The 21,020-nt window shown below is 36.6% G+C and overlaps 1 pseudogene; it reads left to right on the top strand.

The window, feature by feature from the left end:
• Positions 1–613: 613 nt before the first annotated feature.
• LOC121988123 lies at positions 614–685 on the top strand (annotated as a pseudogene).
• Positions 686–21,020: the final 20,335 nt, after the last annotated feature.

Here is a 21,020-nt window from a genome sequence, read left to right as displayed (position 1 = left end):
GCATCTTTTCAATCCTGGATAGTTGTGAAGGTTGCTGTCGTTGATAGGTCTGATGTCCAGATTGGTGGCTCTGCTGCCCAGGCTGATAATTCTGATGTGCTGGTCCTTGATCTTGATTATTCCGATATGAGAACTTGGGGTGATACCTCCATCCAGGGTTGTATGTATTGGAGTACGAATTATTCTGCCTCTGATTGTAGCTGGTTATTGCATCACACTGCTCAAGTTGGTTCATCTGTGCCTGTATCGGCCCAAAGGGGCAGGTGTCTTGAGTGTGATTTGTACTTCCACAGGTGTTGCAGACGCATGCTATTGCATTAGCTATGTTACCTCCCATGGCGTCAAATTTCTTGGTCAGAGCGTCCAGCTTTGTAGACATGAGTGTAACTGTATCTACGTCGAATTTCCCTGACACTTTAAGTGGATTCCCCGTAAAAGAGCCACTGGATCTTTTAGATGCCCATTGATGGTGGTTCTGTGCCACATTTTCTATGATCTCTTCAGCTTCATCGAGACTTTTGTTCATCAGTGCTCTCCTGCTGCAAAATCAAGAGATACCTTCGTGTGATAATTTATCCCATTGTATAAGGTGTGCAGAACCAACCATTTTTCAAAGCCATGATGGGGGCACTGTCTTAGCATACTCTTGAATCTGTCTCAAGCTTCAAATAATGATTCTGAGTCTATCTGTTTGAAGTTGGCAATCAGGTTCCTCATGTGAGTAGTTTTGCTAGGTGGGTAGAACTTATCCAGAAACTTCTGCTCACACTGCTCCCAGGACAATATGCTGTTCGCTGGAAGGGAGTTCAGCCACTGCTTGGCTCTGTCTTTCAGGGAAAACCCGAAGAGAAGTAATCTTACCGATTCTAGAGGGACCTTGTTCACCTTCATAGTGCCACAGATCTCGTAGAACAGCTCTAGGTGGTGGTTTGGGTCCTCATGTGGTCCTCCTCCGAATTGATTTTGCTGGACCATGTGGATTACTGCGGGCTTGATTTCAAAGTTGTTAGCTTCAATGGGCGGTCGGGTGATGCTGGATCGAATCCCTGGTGCATATGGTGCCGCGTAATCTTTCAGTAGTTTGTCGGTCATTTCTAAGGATTCTTGTGCTGCTTGGAATGCCTTCTATAGATTTCTTCTCCTCAGAAAGGTCCTGTCAATCTCTGGATCGAAGGGTAGTAGCTGTCTTGAAAGGTTAGCTCTACGCATGCAATAAAAAGATATGAAATGTGATAGCGGAATAGAAAATAATAAAAAATGAACGCGGAAAATTATGAAAAGAAAAGAAGGCCTAGTCTAATCCGATATGATTTTGCTAATGTTATAGATGCAGTCCCCGACAAAGGCGTCAAAAACTTATTACGATTCCGCATGTGCACGGATTCGTCATCAGTAATAAAAATATCGATCCCACAGGGACGGGTTATAAGCACTAACAATTGTTCACTAAGGGTTAGCTAGACTACCAATGGTTGTGAATAATCTGAGGAAGAAAGGTCGGGAAGAAGGATCGAGAGCTGGTGAGTCGAAGTGTTCACTTGGTTATGAGGGATTCTAGGAGGTCGGTTTCGTTGTGGTGGTGTTGATGTGTCACGTTTTATTCTACACTCGCTGTCCTTTAACATGTAATTGCCGGAAGCTAAAGCGGCTATTCTTAAGTACCAGAATAAAGAAGGACCCTAAGAAGTCCTGTTACGGTTTACCCCTGTCACTAGGGCACCTCGGCAAATCTTGAGGACACGACTCTAATTGCTAAATCGAGAATAGTGGTTAAGAGCTAAGTTTGGTCTCTCGCTTCCTTGAGGGGAATTTGCCTCTCCTTTCAAGGAAGTATCCTACATGTCCGTGAACGGGTTACCCTTGTCACTAGGGCCCCTTGGGTGTACGATCTAAGGATAATCCCTCTACGAGGTTAACAAGTTCTACACAATCAAACAATATGCAATTGAGACAAAGCATAAAAGATCATCCAACGAGTATAAGAATAATACGAGTTTTACATCAAACCGAACCACAACTACTCCCTAGTCCTAAAAAAAAAGATCTACTCCATAAGTGTCAGAGAAATATCTAAAGACATAATGTAGATAAACATACAATCTTCAGACACGGAGAAAGAAGAAAGAATATGCTTATCTAATGACGATGACTGGCCTTCGAATCCAATCCTCTGCTTCTGGAGTCAATATGGTGGTGGAAGATCACTGGATGGAGGTCCAAGACGGTGTGAGATGGCTTCAAGATGTTTCTACAACTGACGGCTCGCTTCCCCACGCCCCCCCCCTCTAGAAAAAGGCTTAACACCCTTATATAGACTAGGGTTCGGCTGCGGCGACACGGTCTTGCCAAGATGGCACGGTCATGTTCATTCTCTTCTCTGGTGGCGCTGCACGGCCATGCCAATTGGCACAGCCGTGTGGTGTCTGGCCTCAGTCCCTGTCGCACGGCCGTGCAAGGATGCACGACCGGGCACTTCCTGGTCTCGGTTAAGGGGTGGCACGGTCGTGCAGGGTTGCACGGCCGTGTGTTGATCTGCCTCAGTCTTGGCCACACGGTCGTGCAGGGTTGCATGGTCGTGCGAGATCGCACGACCATGCTCTTTGGCTTGTTCCGGTGCGTCGATAATCGTCGTTTTTGCTCCGAAAGTTGTCCTTGTCAATATGAAACCAAACAAAGAGCAGATATTCGAACAAAAGAGTATATATAATGAATACAAGATGAAAGAGGCAATTATGCAACGAATACATATGCATAAAGTACGTGAATGTGTGCTAAAACATGCGTAAATAATCATAATATTTGTGCACATCAGGTACCAATTGTTGACTTTATTAGATGTGATTCATTTCTTGAAATATTTTCTATCCACACTAAGATTCTCCTATTTTCTTTTCATCTTACATGCATGTGGGAGACGTTTTCTTTGATTGATGTTGTAGGAGAACATAAGCTCCTGGAGTGGATGCTTGAACTGAACCGCCTCCGTCCTCCAGAAAGAATTTGCAATGGAAAAATGAAGAATAAGAACAATTTGAGTGGAACCACAATGACACCTCTACTGGCGTGGATTCTTTTGCTAAATCTTCTTCAACCACCGAGAATTAAAGGGGAGTTGGTTCTAATTTCACTTTCTTTTGCTTTTTAATTCATGCTTTGTTAATAAATTTTTTTTATGCAACTTTCTTTAGTTTTATTTCCTTACATTTACATTTTGCTTCTACATTTTACATTTTGTTTAGTATATAGCATGTCATTAAGAATAAAAGTCTTCATGGAAATTTTCTAGTAATATTTTTAAGATGGTAAAAGTTTCTTAAATTTGATCATCAATTTTAGGTCATTTGACATGATTGGATGTTTTACTTACATGATATTGGTTAATATGGTGGTGGATTCTAATTTGATCAATTGAGTTTGATTGCATGAACATTACCTAGAGAGGTCCACTTTAAGCCTATATTCTATTATTTTCTTTGTGTGACATGCACTTACAACAATTGAAACTCTAGAACTTGCTTTGCTTCTTTTCGAAATCACAATGGCATATGTATGCATGTAAAGGAAGGATATTTGTCATTCTTGTTCCCTCATTATTTTCCATTTCTTTCTCCATAATTTTCTTGAAACATTCTCATCAACCATTCTAATTCTGGATCACTTTGCTTTGCCTTCATTTCATTGGGAGTTTTGGTTGAATTCTTGATGAGTTTGATTGATTAGATGGACAAAGATTTAAGTGTGGGGGAGAATTGTATATTCTTGAGATTTTTGAGGTATCCTACTTCAAATTGTTTGGAAAATTCTGAAGTTATGAATTTAAGTTGATGGTTGCATTACTTGAGGTTTAAGGATGCTGAACAATTTTGGGGCAGAATTCTCATTTCTTATTGCAGTTTAAGTGAAATCTGAGAAGTGCTGCTGAAAATGCATTAGATTGAAGAGAATTTTGTATGCCAAACTAATCTACAAATTTCTTCCAGGAAATAGATTTAAATGAAGTTCTGGTTAGTCCTTTGTTTTTGAATGTTGCTTTTCCCTCCACAACCATCATGATTAAGAACTTATAACCTCCTTAATTTGATTCTTGAAACTATTTTAGCCATGGATAGAGGAGTTTAGTCTTGAGCTGTCCTCAAGGCACTAAAGTATAGATGGAAAGCAAGAATTCAGGAATTGAAGAGATTAGTTCCAAATTAAAAGCTTCATAGCTAGTACTCTCGAAATTCTAGAGGACTTATCAAGTAGTTTTGGTTGACAAGAGGGAGAAGGAAAGAAACAATAGTGAGAGTAGAATTCTAAAATCAAATGCAAATTGATTGGTGTCAAACTTTGTAGCAGCTTTCTTACCAGTACAGCTTCAAGTTGAATCCTGTGGCATAGTATTAAAAAAAAAGTAGAATGTGCATCAAGAGAAGGAGAAGCTCAGGTGAAGCTTTGCAATGTGAAGAATAAATGGTATTTTAGCTTTCTATGATCTTTTCAAGCTTTAGAAACTGAAATGCAAAATTGGATATGGAAAGCTGCTGTTTGGAACTGCAAACAGTTTCTCTACAGAAGCAGTAATGTTGATGCTATAGGTGGAGTGATTTAATGAAAAATTTGAAGAAAATTTTGGATGTTGCCTATCTTAAGAATTCAGTGCTAAATGAGAGTTTCTTCCAAACAGAATATTGAACCTGTAAATGTAGAAATTGTTGAAGGCTGAGTTGCTATTGGTGTCAAGGAAATCTGAGCTATGAGTTAGCTGAAATTTGCCTCTATATTTTTATGTAAGGTCATGGAAGTACAGTTGACATCAGTGAGCTATTGTGGAGCACAAACAGAAACAGAAATGGATAGGAATGAGCAGAGTGCAGGAAGCCAGGAAATGCAGGATTCTACAGATGAATGTATCATTTCTGTGCCAATTTGGGTAATGAATTATAAAGAGCTAGAGTTGATGAAACTTAGAATTCTTTCGAATATGCATTGATAGGGATCTAAAGAAGCAAGATGAAGAAGTATTGAGATTTGTGGTGGTTGAACAAGGCAAGTTGATACAAAGTTATAACTCTCCATAATCATCCAGAATGTTGCTACTGTCGTTGCACAAAACTTGTTTGGTTCTCCACTTATATAGCATGAACATATCCTTTGAGCTATCTGATATCAGATAAGATTCCAGAATCCAGCCATGCATTCTGAATTTGTTCTGTGAAGGTGTTTTCTTCAGCATTGGCATTCTGTTTTCCGTATTCAGATTTTGTTTCTGAATTGGCTTATTTCTGGAGTTGTTGGACAACTGAAATGCTTTTGTGTGTCTACCCAATAGTATCCAAGAGAAAACCAGAGTGATGAGCTCAAGTAAAGTCTTGTAATGTGTAGAAACTGAAACTGGAAACCAATTCTGCAGTTGGTCAAGTTGGTATCAAAATATGTGGATAGCCTTCACATCAAACTAAGCTATGGAATTCTATTTTTTATCTTTGCAGTTACTGCTGTCGGAAGAAGTTTGTACTTTCTTGGTTTTGAAATTGAGCTACAGATTTCAATATCTAGTTTTGTTGAATCTGATGTTGGATATATTGGGTTGTATTCAAAGCTTTGGGTTGAAACTTCAGTACACATAATGAACCTGGAATTGTCCAATTGTACTTTACTGTTAGTGCCAATTTAGTGTGTGGATTTTGATTAGCAGTAATTGAAATTTAACTTCTTATTCATTCTATGCTAAATAGAAATCTTTGTTAAACAAAATTCTCCATGATACAAGATGAAACTACTTGACTAATCAAAACCTGAAACTGGAATGCAAGAAGCTATATTTTTTCTTGCTGCTGAAATGCTGGAATTGTGTAACTAAGTTTACTTGAGTTTTGGACTGAGTTGTAAACAAATTTTGTGTGACCGAAGGAATAGCTACTTACTGCAAAGTAAGGAAACACATCTTAGTAAGCTGTTACTGGATTTCAGGGGTAAAGTTTTGGAATCTGTATCAAAATAGAAATGCAATTAGAAGTGCAGAAATTGGATTGACTATTGGTGTAAAATTCTTCATGCTAGTTCTGAACAGTAAACATGATTTTATTTCCTTGAATTATATATTCTTTAATTGAAGATCAGAAATCCAATGCAGAATTCTATTTTTCTGATCAAGTTTGATTTTTGGATTTGATCTATGAGTTGCAGAATGGGATTCAAAGGTTTAGCAAATTCTTAAACTGGAATTGGATAAACATCAAGATTCAGATTGTTAATGGCATGTCTCAAACCTTGTCTTTGAGTTTTGAATGTTGAAATGAAATTTTAATTTGATGTCAAGACCATTTGTTGTTTTTGGACGGCAAGAAAGATCTACATGGTGAAAGGAAACTAAAATTCAGTTTTGTTTTTAGTTCTGAATTTTGTTCTATTCATGCAGAAGTTGCACTTCAGTTAAATCAGTAATGGCACAGCAGGGCTACTGGACTGGGAATGCTATTATTGATAAAGCCTTGGAATGTTAGTTGAAGTGCCTAGTATTGGTGATGATAGCACCTAATGAAGATTTACTTGAGTATTAGTCATTCTATGCTGCTTAACTTCTAAAATTTTAATCTTTTCTGCTGCAATTGTGAGAATTTTGTAACTAAAGTAAAACCACAGAAAGAAAGAACAGAATCTGCAGAATGAAGAATGGAAAAGAAGTGGCTAGAAGAGTTTCAAGTAAGTGGATAGCATGTTGTGTTTCATTGCCCGAGACGACCAATGTTTTAAGTGTGGGGGAGGAAGCTCTTCTCCATAAGGGAATTTGAGATTGTTTTAGTTTCCAAGTGATGGAATTGAATGTAAAACAGTGAAGAAAAAATTTTAGTATCAAGAATTTTGGATTGCTATCAAAATCAAGTTGAGTTTGGTGTGATATTTTGTGTTGATAACGACAAATGATATTCATCTTTTTTCACATCAAAATGGTCAACTCATCAAGTATATTCCTCCAATACTCTTATCTTCTCATTTTTCATTGAATTCTTTTCTTTTGTCAATTTTATTCACTTTCATTGTTCTTTTTGATTCCATTTCAATTCTTGTTGATAAAATCCTTTTGATTCATGTATGCTATGTTTATAGTGGTGGAGAATTAGAAAATAAGCAATCTTATGGTAGTGAAATGTTGTGAGTTGCATTGAGTGAACTCCACTTATATGCAATTTTGAGTGTGAGAGTTAGAATAGGTAAATCCTTTGTGAGATTGCATCTTGCTTAATTTTTCAATTGGATTGAAACTACCATACCTACTGATTATTGTTTGGATTGAATTCATTATTGTTTGTGATTTTTAGATAGTCTTAGTTAAATTCCTTTTACTATCTTCTAGGTGTTGCTAGGAAATTTGTGTGGAGATGATTTTTAGGTTTTCTTTACTTGAACGAGACGTCCAAGACTAAGTGTGGGGGATTTGATAACCATGATTTTGCTACATTATTTTGATTCATAATACATGTTTTTAATGGTCTACTCATAGTTTAAATTCACATTTACATCATATTTCATAATTACATTTGATCTTGGACTTAATTGCAATTAGTCAATTATCAAGGTATTTGATGCTAATGTTTGATTATTATTTTATAGGCATCAAAAGGGTCATGGACCCGATCCGATCAGGTCACACTTAGGATCAAATCTAGGGCTTAACGAGGCGATCAAGCTTTGGAGTTATTTGGACCGTCCATTGAAGACAGGAGAGATCTAAGCCATACATCAAGAATCTGGTCCATCTAAGCTAAGAGGAAGTACATCACAGCCGTTGATGAAGATCCAGAAGCTTTGATCCAGATCTGATATGTTCTAGCCGTTGATCAAGCCGAGAAACACTTTGGACCGTCTGATCAGATTTAAGGAGGATTTAAAAACCTTGAGAAGCTACAGTGTTCCCTGAGCTCGGTTCCTCGCGATTCTCTACTGTTCATCATCCTCAACCTTAGCGACGCCGACGTTTCCATCAACATCTAGATCATAGTTTGAGATCTGTCATTACTGGCAGCATTTGGAGAGATCGACGATCATCGTCCGACCATCAGATTGCGAGAGAGGAAGGTTCTTCTGTCGCCGTCCTTGCAGTTCTCATTCACCAGAAGAGCTCAGATGGGAGGAGTTTTTCCGATCTAAAGGAGTCCATCAGGCAACAGAAATCACGGAGGAGTTTTTTCCGGAAGTTTCTACTTAACATCCGTTTATCAATTCGCTCACGACTTCGCAATTGATTTGATTGATTGGTTGATGATCGCGTCTCATTCATCTTTTCCCTTGATCTTCAGGCATTTAACTTTACAGGAGATTATAAGCTTGTAGTGAGGTTTCTACAGCTGCACACTTCGTGATTCTCAACCGAGAATCCGAATTAATCTGGTGATTTCTCACAGGAGTTTTCGCGAGATTTTCTACGAATTCACAGAAAGACAGTTGATGAAACAATGACTTGAGTTGTGATGTTCTTTCATCTTGGTTTTAGTTTCAATTAGTAGATCTGCTGTTTTCATTTGTTTCCTTTTTAGTGCAAGCAAAACCAAATTTGAAATTGCTCTGTTAGATGTTATCAAGATCTATTGTCTTCAATTATCATAATTTGCTTCTATGTTTCCCTTTTGTTTCCTTTTCTGTTATAGCATATAACTGAGTTGAAAAAGAAAAAAAAATCAAATACACAAGTAGGGATTTCAATTTATGATTAGGTAACAAGGTTCAATTCAAACTTCCTTTCCAATTTTGTCATTGAATTTACTAATTTCTTTACTTGCCCTGTTTCCGCAACTTGTTTTTCTCCTAGATAGGTTTAATTTTAGTAATCATGTTCAATTTAGCAAAAGTTAATAGGTTAATTCAGGTTAGTTGATAGTTTTGCTTTGGAATTGGAGTACTTCATAAGTAAGTTCAGTTGTAATTAGATCGTAAAGTAAGTGTTTGATTAAAATAAGTTTTGTTAAGCATATATAAACTCCATAGCATTTGTTTATGAAAGTAATTCATTTTAATTCTGAGTTTGAAATAATCTAAACTTCCTTTCCAGAAATAAGTTTTAAATGAATTTCACATTCTAGGCACTTACACATTTACTAGTTAACCTTGGAAAGAAACATGACTTGAGACTCCTTACTACACATATTATCTTTAGCTACAATGAGTTTCAATCTTCATTAATTTGATGTGCCACGTGACATGCAATATGGTTGACATCATATGCCGATTGTGATCGTGAGCTGGAAGCCGATGTTGAGCATGTCGCGGAGCTGCTAGATTCCAATTCAAAGGGGTACATGAGGTGTCAGATTCCATTGTTCTAGAACATGATCTGTTTCATGATAAAAGTCAAATTGAAGACAAAGAGTGCTTAGAATCAGATTCGGCAGAGGAAAAACTGTAGACATTTAATCCCAATATAGCTGATGATAGTGGTTGTACAAGTGAGTTTTCTGCACATTACTTATGTTCTATTTGTATTGAAATTCTTATATAATAAATATGATCATTATGGGTTTAGCCATCCTTTTTTAAGCAAATGTGTTATTTTATTTCGGACTGCCTAACTTATGTGAAGTTCACTGTTGTAATAAGACTATGATTTGATTCCAGAATCTCAAGTAGAGTTGATTCTCAGCAACTTGTGTAACAGTTGATCACTACTGAAATGGTTATCAAGATCTCCTTATAATAAACTTTATAAGCATCAATTATCACAAAAATCTACTCAATCAAAACAAAACTTCAAATCATATTCCTAAAAAACTTCGTCTATACCAATAACTAGCAAAAAAGGGATAAATCACAAAGATATTAATTGGTTGAAAATGGAGATGAAATTAGCAATTTCCTTTACTGAGTTCCTTGGAAACAAAATAAGAGAGAATGTAAGCAGAAAGTAAAGTCTCTCAGAGCTTCTGCTTAGTCTCTAGATCAGTCATGCAATTTTTTCGATTCTCTATCGCTTGCATGAAGGCTCAAAGTATATCGAGCTTGAGGTGTTTAGTGTACCATTCTCACTAGTTACATCTGAATTAAGAACATCACCATCAGAGTGTACAAGGGAATCATGCTTGCCATTCGTCGTGTTGTTGAGCTCTTCTACACTCCACGTTGGGCCCTCAATGACCTGCAAGAAGCATATCCTTCAACAACAATATAACACAATTACATGATTATTTTTATCAGTGGAGGGAGACAGATTAAATATTAATTACCTTGTTCGTTTGCAGGAAGTCAAATATATCTGCTGATCAAGAAGGACATTTATTCTTGAGAAATGAAATAGAATTGAAACAAAATAATAATTAGTATTAGATGGTCATTATTTGCTCTCACTTCATAGTTATAGAATAACATAAGTAATCAATAGGGAGAAGATCCATGATATTAATATCCATCCGTGTGATTAGAAAGATTCTTTTTCACATTTTATAAAAGAACCAATATGATAAAACAGTGGCTATTTGGGTTGATGAGAGGAAAAATTAAGCTAAATAGTGAAAAGAAGGATAGCACTGGAGATGGAATGCCATTCATGTAAACCAAACAAATTATCTTTAACAGATGAAGTAAATCACATTACTTTAATATTGTACAAACTCTATTAACAATTTGAACAAATTATAGGGACTAACCTTTTCTTTGACATCAAATTTTAAGAAAAGCATATTATGTTGTTGATTGGCTGGTTGTCACAAAATGAATCACCTGACATTGTATTTAACAAAGAACCCTATAAATAGTAAATAGATATATTTGGCTACAATGAAGTATATAAAGCAAAAGTTATCTCATAGGTACCAAACAATAATCCTTTATCGCTTGAAACATAATAAATCATACCTTTCTTCTGGCCTTTGCAACTGATTTCTTCATAATTTGTTCAATCTTAGATTGTTTCCTCTTTGTGGGTGGACGACCTCGAGATCTTACTTTTAATGGAGAGTATATTATTTTTGAACTCGATGTAGATGCTTCTTTCATTTGGTTCGCTCTTGAATGATCTATCTGAATAGCAATCAATTTTTCCTTCGCATCTTTCAAGATTTCCACCAAAACAAAATAACCGTCGTCATTATTTGCCCCAAGTTGTTGAACCTCTTGTATCACTGGAGTGAGAATATTATACCGATGTCTTTCTCCATCACAAACATATTCATCATAAATATTAGTGATACTTTGATAACCACGCTTAATATCTTTGTGCCATCGATCCATAATATAATTCATAGGAACCTCAATCACCTTCATTTGTATCAATACATAGATCACATGCCTACATAAAATTTTACGAAACTCAAAAAGATGGCATAGACACTTAAGTTGACAATCTAACTCAGTATAATATACCCTAAAGGAAGCATCTCTTATAGGGTCTCCATTTTGTCCAAACAAAGTTTCTACCACTTTAAATATAAAAGCAACCCCTTCTTGCCTCACTAGTGACGTATTGCAAAACATCAACCCTCTAATCTCATCTTGGAACAACTTAAATAAGTTGCTAGTGTAGAAACTTTGAAATTGTCTTTCAATAGAATAACCAGAAATTACTGGTATCATAGAATTAAAAGAACCAAAATCTATTTTTTTTTTCTTTTTCAATCTTCTTCTTTAGAGCATTATCAAATTGTTCAACAAATCACTTCAAAGAAGTTTTCGAATGAACATATTCATAAAAAAAAAGCATTCATATTTTCATTCCTTTGAGATGTGGAGATACCTGCCCAAAACTTATCTTTGATGTACACAGGTATCCATCTATTCCTCTGTTCATACAAAGATTTCAACCAGTCATTGTTCTCCAAATTAAAATCTTCAGTCATTTTCATCCAATTCTCATCACACTCATCAACAGCAAGTGAGTTGTAAATAATATTCTTCAATTGTTTCTTTATCATTTTATATTGAGCATGCCCACCTAATTTTTCTGGTAATTTTTTCATTATATACCAAAGACATAAACGATGATGAGAATTCAGAAATATCTCTTCAATAGCAATTGCCATGGCATGACACTGGTCTGTGATTATGGCCTTCGGAGCACGTCTGAGTATACATGTCAGCCAAGATTTGAACAACCATATGAATGTTTCTGAATCTTTGCTTGATAATAATCCACATCTAAGTAAAATGGATTGACCATGATGATTCACCCCAACAAAAGGAGCAAATGACATATCATAATTATTAGTCGAATAAGTTATATCAAAAGTCACAACATCAAAAAAGTAATCATATGTAGCCCTACGTCTTGCATCTGCCTCAAAAATATTTCTTATTCGAGACTCTTCATCTAAATCAAGCACATAAAAGAAGTTTGAGTTTCAACTTTGCATGCAGCAAAAATAATTACTCAAGGCTTCAGCATCTCCATCCCCTAACTCTGAAATATAATTCCTACACTTTCTCTCATCAAATGTCAAATTCTCATAGCCTCCAGTCTCAACTACCAATGAATGAAAACTTTTTACTTAAAGTTATTCCTGCTTGATCATTTAATTCAAGTTTCCTCTTTGTAGTTGAATCCAATAATTTATTACATCTAAAATGTCATGACTTTCCTGGGCTCAAGACATGATTATGTTCAAGAGATACACTACTTATCACAAAGTTATTATCATTCCAAATAACAACATTAATCTTAGCTTTGCAATTTGTCTTACTAGAAGGTCTAGGGTGTTGGGGTTGCAAGGTTGCAAACATAGTCCCATATTGAAAACACATGGAAAAGATCATGGGTTTATAAGAGAAAGATATCTCCATTGGCATGAGGCCTTTTGGGGAGAGCCCAAGAGCAAAGCCATGAGGGTCTAGGCCCAAAGTGGACAATATCATGCTATTGTGGAGATATCTAAATTCTTTTCGATCCAACAATTGGTATCAGAGCCCGGACTGCCAGAAGGTTTAACTGCCGACTGTGCACAAGAGCTATGGTCTGATTGAACCATGTGAGTACAATATTGACCTCGAACAAAGAAAGTGGGGGCTCCTATGTTCGGATCAAGATGACCAGACACCAGGCAGGAAGTCCTAGTAGGTCGGGTGGACCGAGGGGCAGGAAGTCCTAGTTGCGGCTAGGCAAGGAAGTCCTAGTAGGTCGGGTAGACCGAGGGGCAGGAAGACCTGGTGGGTCAAGGATCAGACGTGGGAAGCCCATGGTCCTTTGTTTGAGGGAGGGATTGTTGGGGTTGCAAGGTTGCAAACATAGTCCCATATTGAAAACACATGGAAAAGATCATGGGTTTATAAGAGAAAGATATCTCCATTGGCATGAGGCCTTTTGGGGAGAGCCCAAGAGCAAAGCCATGAGGGTCTAGGCCCAAAGTGGACAATATCATGCTATTGTGGAGATATCTAAATTCTTTTCGATCCAACATAGGGTACAAAACATTTTTTTCTTGAGATATTGTTTTACCACTTTTGGCACATCCAAAACAAAAATATTTTTGCTTTCCATCATCTCCCTTTTTACCACCTAATTTGGAAATACCAAAACCAACATTCTGAGCATAGGATTTATAAAAATTACGAACTTCATCTTCAGATATAAAAGTCATTCCAATCTTAGGAATCATGACTTCATTTAAAATAAATGGAGATAGATCTTGATTCACATGGTCGTTGTTATCCTTTACCTCATTTGAATAATTTTTTCCTTGTTCCATAACTAGTTTTCACCTACATTTATTCAAAAATAGAAGGCAGGTAAGTATTCACCTACATTTATTTTTTTTTTAAAAAAAAAAATAGAAAACAGATCCAAAAACTTAAGTATCCAAATGAAAAGTAAGGAATTCCAGAAAAGAAAGAAGGAGGGAGTTGAAATCAAATAAGAAAAAGAGTCTTATTCAAAGGAGAACCCTGATAACTCAATCCTAGCTCTTCTAGTTCATCTGTAAAATCGGACGGTGAGGACAATGGTAAAATAGGTCTCTCCCAAATATTGTCATCTATCCATCCCTCTCCCTCCCAACTACGGTAAAACCACACACAAAGCTTCAATAGATTTCAGTCAATAGATTACCTTCTCTGGAAGGTGCAAAGTATGTGCCACAGTCTAGTCTTGTTTATAAGGAGAGTTGAACTTAGCAGCTACCTTAGGGCAAGCCGAGCAGCTAAACAGAAGAAAATCGAGCAACATTAAGATCCAAATAGAAGAAAGTCGATTTAGAAAAAAAAATCACAAAATTTGTAAAATCAGCTAAGGAAACTAGTGCCACCCATATTGGTATCATAAAAATACCTCATACCTAGATTCAGGGTAGATTTAGGGCAGGGGAGGGCTAGGGGAAGAATTCAGGTTCATCGAGCGTTCAATGGGCGCAGAGAGCGAAGAGCAGAGAGATTTAGGGCAAGGAGGCAGACAGAAAGGAAGAATCCAAGTTTGTCGGGCATCTGATGGGCGCAGAGATCGGAGAGCAGAGAGACGGAGAGATTTAGGGCAAGGAGGCAGAGAGAAATGAAGAATCCAAGTTTGCATAGCGTTCGATGGGTGTCGGGAGCTCGATGAGCGCGGAGAGCAGGAGCAGAGAGATTTAGGGCAGGGAGGTGGAGAGATGAGCGCAGAGAGTAAAAACCAATTTTTTGGTGCTGACATGGAAGTGTCCATGCAGGAATCCACGTTGGTCAAGATGAGATTTCGAGATGCATATCATTTCTCTAACAAATAATGTTTTTCTTTTATTCTTCTCTTTTGTTTAGTCATTGAATTCTTCTTTTTTTTTAAGTATAATTCTATAATCGAAGTCCTAATCATTAACTTTTTGCAAAGTTTCATTGTTCTTTCTCTTGAGATGAGTCATCTTTTGGATCATGTTTGCTTCTTCTGTTTGCCTTTCTATTAAAATGATTTAACATTTTTGATCATGCCTTCTCTTCTAGTCATGGCCAATCGCTTTGTCTATTATCCTACTTGCTTGGTTAGACAAGCTTTTGGAACTCATGCTTTAGTGTGATTTTTCTCTTGACTAATTAATGAAATAAATATTTTATTTGTTGAGCTGGACTTGTATCCAAGTCCGGATTTATTGTACACAGCTTGTTGAGATCCAAATATCATATCTAGGTACTTGGATCTGGTTGTAAATTTTTCTAATAATTCTTTTAGATTAGTTACTTCAGTTTTCAAGTTAGAATTTTCTTCCTCAAGTTTTTCGACTTAAGTTGAGTTACTATTTTTTGTTTGGGGATTAAGTTGTCCTTAAGGTGTTGATTTTCCTTAAGGAGTGTGTCATTTTATTTTTCAGATTTAATTAATTTTTTTATTAAGACATGTAATGATTAAAAAAAACTTTGTAGTTAAAATAGTTTATACCTCATTAGAACCTTCAGAAATGAGTATGGACTCATGACTTGATTCGTATTTGGACTTGTATTCTTGATCTGAATGGCTTTTTGACTCGGGTTCGATTGCCATGAGCGCTAGGTAGCTTGATTTCTTTTGATCTTCATTGTCCAGTTCTTTTGAGGAGGATTCGTCTTAAGCCACTTTGAGGACCTTCTTCTTCTTGGACTTTTTGGGCTTGTCGTCTTTGAGATTTTGACACTCGTGCTTATAGTGCCCCTTTTTGTTGCATCTAAAGCAGGTAATGCTTGACTTGTTGTGTTTGACCATGTTCTAAAGGTCCTTCTTGCTAAATTCTTTCTTCTTCCTAGTGAACATCTTCCTCACCATGTTCATTAGTTGCTCTTCTTCATCTGAGTCTGAGTGAGACTCAGATTCTGGCTCAGGCATAGTTTTGGTCTTTACCTACTTTGTGGGATCTACAAAGAAAGCTATACATTTCTCAACATGTTTGACGTTAGTTTGTTTATATAATTCTAGTTTACAAAATAATTCATCTAACTTTAGCTTCAAGAGCTTCTTTGAAACTTTATAGGCATCTACTATAGATGCCCACAGTGCATTTCGAGGAAAGGAGTTGAGAGCCTACCTTATCACATCGTGGTTCTCAAGTTGATGCCCAATCAAGTGAAAACCATTTAGGATGTTTTTTTATTCTGGCTTGGAGCTGACTTGCGGTCTCACCATCCTGTATTTTAATATTAAATAAACTGTTTAAGTAAGTCTCTCTTGGTTACCTTTGAATCGATTATGCCCTCGTATAATTCGACCAGCTTGTCCCACAGCTCCTTCACATTCTTGTGCAGGCTAACGCTGTTCAGTTCTTCCTTTGTAAGTCCACACTAGATTATGTTCATTGCCTTCAAGTTGACTTGAGCTTTCTTCTTCATTCTCGGATTTAACTTTTCTGTGTTAAGTGGAATTCCGGTGTTGTGGTCAATTGGGGTTGTATATCCTCTTCGGATGCAGAACCATTGATTGATGTCAATCTTTAGGTACACTTCCATCTGCTTCTTCCAATACGGGAAGTCATCCCTATTGAAGAACGGAGGACGAGTAGTGTTATATCCTTTGGTTTGAGCCATTTAATTATGAAAGCTCAAATTTGACAAACATTCCAAGACTACATCTTGGCGTAAGTAGTGCAGGAGAATAATAGTAAAGAATGACTTGAATAGTGTTGCACCAATTTTGAGAAAAAAAATAATAAAATAATAATATAAAAATATTATGATAAATTTATTAGAAGAGGTAATTGCACCAATTCTAACTAATGGCAAAAAAATGAAAATGGAAAAAAGGTGTACCGATTTTTTACCAAAAAATGGATGAAAAAGCAATGAAAAAGATTGCTCAAATGATAGTTGTACCGATTTAGAGCAGCCCCGCTCTGATACCACTTCTTGGATCATGAGCACGTAAGAGGGGGGAGGGGGATGAATCACGTGATTTTGAAATCGTTCTTTTTGAAATCAAATATGTATTGGAAATATAACTAAGGAAAAAGAAGCGAGATAAAAAGGGGCAAGTACTAACACAAGTTCTATTTATTTAGTTCGGAGCATTCGACAACTCCTACTTCAGGGCCTGTACTCATTGAATGTTTTTGTTGGTCAATCACTATGATATCGAAAAGATTACAAGAATTTAAGTACAATGTAATAAACAACAAAATGTTACCAACAACAAGAAGAGTAAAAGCTTGAGAATCAATTGTTAGAGCTGCCTTTCGGTATTATCAGAGACTTCTCGGAGTAGCGCGTGTTGTGCCGGCAAGAGAGGGTGAATTGCCTTGAAAAAACAAACAAATCTTTCTCGTTATTTTGAAATAATTTAGATAAACACGTGTATAAAAAAGAAATAATGAACTAATTAATAAAAGACAGAGACACAGAAATTTACTTGATTTACAATAAGAAGATTGCTAATCCAAGACTATGAAAAGCCTACTAGAATTCTTCTTCGGGCAGAATAGCCTCTTACAATATTGACAACTCACAATTAAAGTAGCGGAATAGAAAATGAATTCATGTACGAGTGATGATTTGAACTACTAAGATCAGGGCTCTATTCATGTACAAGTGTCGAATCTGACCGTTTGTTGACGTGGTAGCTCTGGGTGCTTGGAAGGTCTCCGAGCATCTGAGCATGGATAAAACTTTATCCACGTCACAACGGTTCATAATGGCTCGATCTGGATAAACCTTATCTGGTCCAGAAGCTCGGACGCGACTGACATGTCACCTCTCAACAGCGCGTCGAGAAGGCGCCCTAGGCTGCCCCAAGGGGTCCAGATGCCTGGACTTAGTCCAAGCGCTCGGATAGTCAACATGGTGTTGATTGTTCAGTTTCTCTTCTGTTTTGACTCTGTTCGTTTGGGTAATTTTGGCCATCTGGAATATGTTGGTTGCTACTCGGAAAACCTAGAGGTTCCACTGTACAAAATTTTGTACAAAGGTCTGAACCTTTTCCTAGCTACCATGTGTTCTTTTAAATTAAATTTTGGATCGCCTGCGGAACTTAACACGTTTGATCCAAAACTTAATCTATTTGTTCTTTTAGGTTTTGACTTGGATCTCCTGTGGAACTTAACACGTTTGATCCAAATCACCTAAGTTATTAATTCCATTAAATATTAATTTCCAAAATTGGCTCCCAGTACTGACGTGGCGAGGCACATGGCCTTCTTGGATATGGGAACAACCACCACCGACTAGACAAAGCCTTTTAAGGAAAGTTAATATTTAATTTCCTTAAATAACTTTAGGTCAACCGAAAAGAACAATCAAATCACAAGGAAAAGAAAAACAAAAGAACACTATATCGAAAACAAATTCGAAACACTAGAATCGTATGCCTCTTGTATTTAGTATTATTTCCAAAAATAACTAGTATGATGCGGAAAGAAAAATTACTAGTTATACCTTTTAGAAAAACCTCTTGATCTTCTACCGTATCCCTCTTCTAACCTCGGACGTTGTGTGGGCAACGATCTTCCGAGATGAGAACCACCTAAGCACCTTCTTCTCCTTTTTTCAAATTTCGGCCAAGCACAAAGCTTCCAAAAGATGAAAGTCTTTTCCACCAACCAAGCTCCAAGGGATGTAAGCTTTCTCTCCTTCTTCCTCAAGCTAGATCCGGCCACCAATTAAAACTCCATGAGCATGAAGAGGTTCGGCCACAAAGAGAAGAAGAAGAGAAGCAGGAAGGACCGGCCACACCACCAAGGAAAAGAGGGAGAAAAATAGAATCGATTCGTTAGCCTTGAAGCCTCCTCTACCCCCTCTTTTATAATCCTTGATCTTGGCAAATAAGGAAAATTTAATAAAAACTTCCTTAATTCTTTTGCCATTGATAAAGAAAATTTATTTAATTAAAAATAATTTCCTTTCTCAATTTTATTTGGCCGACCATATAAAAGCTACAAACAAGGATAGTTTTAATTAATTAAAACTTCCTAATTGTCTCCAGAAATTTATAAAAATTTCTCCAATAATTTTAATCCCTTTATGATTGGTTTATAAAAAGAAAATTTAATAAATTAAAATCTTTCTTTTAAACATGTGGATAAAAAGAAAGTTATCTCTAAAAATTAAAATCTCTTTTAATCTACAAATAAGGAAAGATATCAAATCTTTTCTTAATCTTTTGTAGAAACTTATAAAAGAGAATATTTAATTTTAAACTCTCTTTTAAATCATGAACATGGTTAAAAAGGAAAGTTTTCTTAAAATTTAAAATCCCCTTTAATCAACAAATAAGGAAAGATTTCAAATTTTAAACTCTCTTTTAAACATGTTAGATGATTTACAAATAAGGAAAGTTTTTACCAAAAATTAAAATCATCCTTTTAAACTACAAATAAGGAAAGAGATTAATTTCTTATCTTAATCTTTTGTAGAAAGCTATAAAAGGAAATTTTTTATTTTTAAACTCTCTTTTAAAATCATGATATCCACATAAGAAATAATTTTAATAAAAATCCTTTTTAATATTCTAGTGGCCGGCCACCTAAGCTTGGGACCCAAGCTTTGGCCGACCACCTACATGGCTCATCCACTTGGTCTTGGCCGCCCCTAGCTTGGGTTCCAAGCTAGCTTGGCTGCCCCATTGGATGGGTAAGAAGGTGGGTATGCGGTGGGTATAAATCTCTATATACTAGAGGCTACGATAGGGACCGAGAGGAGGAATTGGTTTTGGTCTCCCGATAAAATTAATGTTCGCTCTGAACACATAACTTAATTTTATCAATAATAATTCATTCCACTAGAGAACTATTATTGAACTACCGCACCAATCCTAAATTACATTTTGGGCTCCTTCTTATTATGAGTGTGTTAGTCTCCCTGTGTTTAAGATGTCGAATGTCCACTAATTAAGTAAGTTACTGACAACTCACTTAATTAATATCTAGCTCCAAGAGTAGTACCACTCAACTTTATCGTCATGTCGGACTAAGTCCACCTGCAGGGTTTAACATGACAATCCTTATGAGCTCCTCTTGGGGACATTCTCAACCTAGATCACTAGGACACAATTTCCTTCTATAATCAACAACACACACTATAAGTGATATCATTTCCCAACTTATCGGGCTTATTGATTTATCGAACTAAATCTCACCCATTGATAAATTAAAGAAATAAATATCAAATATATGTGCTTGTTATTATATTAGGATTAAGAGCACACACTTCCATAATAACTGAGGTCTTTGTTCCTTTATAAAGTCAGTATAAAAGAAACGACCTCAAATGTTCCTACTCAATACACTCTAAGTGTACTAGTGTAATTATATAGTTAAGATAAACTAATACCTAATTACACTACGACCTTCCAATGGTTTGTTCCTTTCCATCTTGGTCGTGAGCTACTGTTTATAATTTATAAGGAACTGATAACATGATCTTCTGTGTGTGACACCACACACCATGTTATCTACAATATAAATTAATTGAACAACTACATTTATCACAAATGTAGACATTTGACCAATGTGATTTCTATTTCTAGATAAATATTTTATACCAAAAGCTAGGCTTTTAGTATGCATCCTAACATAATAGGGTTCACCCGAACCAATTTTCTGGCCTTCTTCTCGAGCAACCTTCCGCTCCAGGTTCTCATCCCTCGGAAACACCGTACGCTTCCTTCTCGTATGCCAACGTACTTTTCTGCAGCACCTCGTCTCTCAGACACACGGAGCCCATTGACTCTCTCCTGTGTTATCATTCTAGCTAGATGTGTCTTTCGCTTGACTTCTTGTGCTCCTAAGTTCATGCACACTTTGTTGGGACCTTGATGCCCGGCTAGAGGGGGTGAATAGCCAATCACCCAAATCGTCACTTCCTACACTCATTAGTATGCAGCGGAAATACAAAACAAAATACTAACAAATATAAAGCTAAAACCTAAACAAAAGAAGAAAATCAAGCAAACCTTAATACATTTGGTTATGTGGTTTGGAGATAACTTGCTCCTACTCCACGGCATGTTCGTAAGGTGGATGAAACCTCAATCCATCGGTGGATCAATTCCTGGAAAGCCTCTGACTAGCACGATCTCCTTGTGGGTGGAGAAACCTCACCACAACCTTGATCATGCACACTCGAATCACACACAAGAGCTAGGAAGACTACTAAAAGGGGTTAACCACCTCTATTTTGTCAACCTTAGCCAAGCACCCCTTGCTCTC

The sequence above is a fragment of the Zingiber officinale genome, chromosome 5B (assembly GCF_018446385.1).
Source record: "Zingiber officinale cultivar Zhangliang chromosome 5B, Zo_v1.1, whole genome shotgun sequence".
NCBI classification, from domain to species: Eukaryota; Viridiplantae; Streptophyta; class Magnoliopsida; order Zingiberales; family Zingiberaceae; genus Zingiber; species Zingiber officinale.
This window is presented reverse-complemented; position numbering and strand designations above follow the sequence as displayed.